The sequence below is a fragment of the Micropterus dolomieu genome, unplaced genomic scaffold, assembly GCF_021292245.1.
Source record: "Micropterus dolomieu isolate WLL.071019.BEF.003 ecotype Adirondacks unplaced genomic scaffold, ASM2129224v1 contig_8794, whole genome shotgun sequence".
In the NCBI taxonomy this organism is placed as follows: domain Eukaryota; kingdom Metazoa; phylum Chordata; class Actinopteri; order Centrarchiformes; family Centrarchidae; genus Micropterus; species Micropterus dolomieu.
Window position 1 is genome coordinate 1 of NW_025737780.1, and position 4,428 is coordinate 4,428.

The 4,428-nt window shown below is 39.3% G+C and overlaps 1 long non-coding RNA gene across 1 annotated transcript; it reads left to right on the forward strand.

The window, feature by feature from the left end:
* Positions 1-2,281: 2,281 nt before the first annotated feature.
* On the forward strand, positions 2,282-3,929 carry LOC123965173. The gene is made up of 2 exons (XR_006823642.1): positions 2,282-2,514; positions 3,737-3,929. It is a non-coding gene; the product is annotated as an uncharacterized LOC123965173 (long non-coding RNA).
* Positions 3,930-4,428: the final 499 nt, after the last annotated feature.

Consider the following 4,428-nt stretch of genomic DNA (forward strand, 5'->3'; position numbering starts at 1 on the left):
TCTTCGTTTCTAAAGTCCTCTGGTTTTGCCCGTCTTCACTAAAACGCTACCTGGAGTTTTTAAACCAAAAACGGGGTCGGCAGCGTTTGCAAACTTCTCCATTTCAGGTCTTCGTTTTCGCTGTTTTAGTCTGGGAGGCGCAAACGTAGAGAAAGGTCTCCGTGTGGGGCCTGACACCAGAAACTCTGACATCGCACGGCAAAAACTCACACCACAACACTGCAACCCTGTTCCCCTAGTTCCCCTCAGTGTCAGCTGAGTCCTGATCCCCACGTACACGGACACCGAGGAGCGTTCCCGGGTTTCGGACGGTCCCCCTGCCAAAGACATCCTGTATGGGCCGCATCTCTGCAGACTTTACCTGAGGGATTTACCCACAGTTCATAGTGTTTCGCTGTTAAACGGAGGGTTACCAGGGGAAGCCGGCGTAAAAAATAAAGGTAAACAAACATGGAAGTCTGTGATGCTGTTTCGATATGAAACAGTTTTCAGCAGCCTAAATGTTGAGTTTCAGTCTTCCGACCAGTATTTGAGCACATTTCATGACATGACTGGATTTTTCGTGGTTCATTTAGAACAATGTTTGAAACACTTTTGAGTGGGTTAAATAAAAGACTCTGATCTTTGAAGTTCTTAAAGTGAACGTCCAGAGGCAAAGTTTGTGGTCGTCCAGCCTCGTCTGATCATGCGCAGATCTCTGATGCACAAGTTGACCACGCACACATCCACACAAGTTAAATATGACCCAGCATGCACCTGTTCTTATTAAAGAGTTCATCTGGACGGATGTTTGTCACCATGACAGGCCGGAGGACGACCTCTGAGTCTTTAAGTAACACCACAGTGTAGAAATACTCCACTAGAAGGAAAAGTACTGCATTCAAACCTTAATTAAGTAGAAGAACAAAAATATTACTATAAAAAGTAAAAGTACACATCATGCAGAATAATAACACCATTATAATTATTGATGCATTAATCACTTTAATGTTGCAGCAGGTACTGTACATACTGCTGGGTAGTTTGTGAATGTTCCAGCAGGGATCAATGAAGTTTTATCTCAACCTTAAATAATTTATTTTGGATTAATAATTAAAATCTGTCAGATAAAAGTACTGCAGTAAAAAGTACTACATTTCCCTTTAAAATATGGTGGACTAGAAGTAAAAAGTATCTCAACATTGTTGTCACGTGCAGTACTTGAGTACATGTACCCGGTTACTCTGCTGACACACATCCAGAGATGAGTCCTGACTCGCCATCAGAGCCGCAGGCTGCAAACAGGAAGTGCGACCTGCTGCACATTAAACACAGGAACAACCGGCAGCTGCGTGCCGATTGGCTCTCACCACTGGAGCTGGACGACGGGCCGTCCAATCGGGTCGGCGTGTGGAGTTTGAACCCGCAGAGCCGCCACTCTGCAGGTTCACCTCATTTCAGTTTGAGGCAGTGCTGCTGTCGTCCAATCAGAGCGCAGCATCATCAGGCGTTCACCTCCGTTCATCAAGTTCAACTTTGACCCAAAAAGCATCATGAAGGGTCAGAGGTCACCGCATACTTAATACCTCTGTTACTACGACTAATACTACGACGAGGTACTTGTAGTGAGTCTTTTCTACTGCACAACATCTCAGAGGAAATACTTTACTTTTTACTTCACTACGTTTATCTGACAACTTTAGTTACTTCACAAATTTTTACACAAAACACAATAAGAGTTTCTAAAAATCGGATGTTTTGTTAAAAGTACAGCTGAAACCTTCCGTCAGTCAATTAGTTGATGATGATGATAAAATATATAATAGTATAACTGTATCAGAGTACTTTTACTCTTAATACTTTAAGTTACGTTTTTATGATTATACTTATTCTGCATAGTTTTACTTAAACATTGCAACATTTTCTTATGCAGCACTTTTACTTGCAGCAGAGTATTTTTACAGTGTGGTATGAGTACTTTTACTGAAGTAAAGGATACTTTCTCCTCCACTGCTAAAAACTGTACTTCTGTATTTCACGAGTAAATGTACTCCTCAGTCCCTTCTTCCCCTCAGCACTGCCCTCTGGATCTGGATCCTCAGACCTGCCATCCTCCAGCTCTCCACCAGGTGTCCTCCTCAGACTGTCCCTCCTCCCCCCTTCACCTGACCGCCACACCTGCTCTCACTTCCCTCATCAGCCTCTTACCATTTATACCCGCTCACGGCTCTTCTGATCCTGTTTCTGGTCTGCCATACTACTACTACTATCATCATCATCATGTCTACTACTACTACTACTACTACTACTACTACTGCTGCTGCTGCTGCTGCTACTGCTGCTGCTGCTGCTGCTGCTGCTGCTTCAGCACTTTGCAACATCTCTACTGTGCCTACTGCTACCACCAGTACTAGCAGTAACTACTGACAGTAGTAGTGTTAGTAACAGTAGCTGTACTCACTGGTAGTACTCAAACTGCTACTGTTACTAGATTGGAAAGGCTCCACCCGCTGCACACCTGAGCTGGATTAACAGGTAAAAATAAACTGTTTTCATGACAGTTGCTAACACTACTGTGACCAATCAACAGTCCGTATCACAAGTTATTGTTCCTAAATAAGAAATACTGCTATAACTCACATCTTTACTATGAAGCTCAACAGAGCAGAACTTAGAACAGTTATTGCCTTAAATACCAAAATACAACGAAACACGACAAAAAGAGCTTATTGAAATGTTTTTATATACATTTTTTTATGGATACTACTTCATACGAATCCTTGAAATTTGATCTTTCAAGTGTGATTAATGTTAAGTCAAATGTCTATTTATCCAAAACAAGAATTCACATGTAGAGATAAAGCATATTTAATTTCTGCTGCTTTTACTGCATCACAGACGGAAACTGATGAACATCAACAACAGCTGCTGGAGGCATAAAAGAAAATATTAAAGGATGAATACACAGAATAATTAATTAGTAAAATTCTCTGGCAATGACCTGACATTTGCATTAACATACTGTACCTGTAGTCATGTCTGCAGGCGTCTCCGATCATCTGCAGAAATAAATCCAGTCTTCACTTTGTCCATCAATAATAATCATTCTGACCAAAAACCACAGTGTGATGTTCTTTAGTTTAAATCAAAGAAACTCACAAACACAACTCTGAGATGACCATCTTAGTTTTCATGTATGCAGATATGACTTATTAAAAATGACAAACATTACACAAAGATTTCACAGACGCAACAAAAATAGACAGAGATACAATTTCTACAGACAAACGACAAGAATGGCTCACAAAATCTACGTATTTATCCTGTTCTGTGAGTATTTGAAATGGAGAGAAACGGGTGTAAAGGGTTTTCCATCTGGTAAAGTATATAATACAATAATGATAATTGTGGTAGTTTTGATAATATGGTTTTATAAGTTGGTGTGTATGTTTTACTATATAATAGAATAAAGAGTACTGCTGCTGATGGAAACACTGGACTGTGACAAAACTAGCTGTAGTACAGTAGGCTAGAATATGCTCATGAAGCAAACAGCTGGTCAGGTTTAACAGATATTCAAATGAATTTCTTCACAAATTCCTGACCTTCATTTAATCACTGCGGACAAACAGAATCTGTGAATCATCTCTGAGTCTTTGCACAGAAATAAAAATAGCAGAAATAAGGTTTGGGGCCCAACATTAAATCTGCTGTGGCCCCTGAAAAGCTCATTTCTCCCTCCTGTGTTTGCCTGCAGCCTCTCAGACTCTGCTGCTGGAACTCTTCCTGCCTCTAACTGTCTGCAGACTCCAGCTCTCCTCGGTGCTTCACTGCCCCCTGGTGTCCAAACTCAGAGCTGCAGGTTGTTTCCTCTTCATCGCTCACATTTAAAGTTAGTTTTGATCAAAATAACTTAAGATTAGAAATAAAAACTAAGATTTTATTTTTAAGTGTTGTTCTGTGAGCTGATAATTCTTTCTATATTTTATTTAAAACAAATGTGTTGATGATCTGCTGCTCTGTCTGTCTGAAAACACATTTTACAAAAGATGATTCCCATATTTAAACTTCCACTAATAAATTAATCATTCAGACTTTATTTGTAGAGCGCCTTTTGTGTAAAATAACAATACAAGGTGCTTGACAATGTTTTTAAAAATTCCAGCAATACCAAATAACCAAAATGGAAGTTATTAGGGAAGATTAACGTTTAAAAAAGAAAAGCGATATAAAACTATAAGACACATCAAAGAGGAAAATTAAGATCAAATAAAAAAAATTGATTAGGAAAATGTTAAACTAAAAAGACACCAGTGCTAAACAAAGGCATGAAAATGCCCAGACATTACTTTTAAAAAAATAAGTACAATTGTCTGATGATACTGATTTTACTGTACTGCTTTATTACTGGATTATTATTATGATGGTTATTAATGCATTTATATTTCA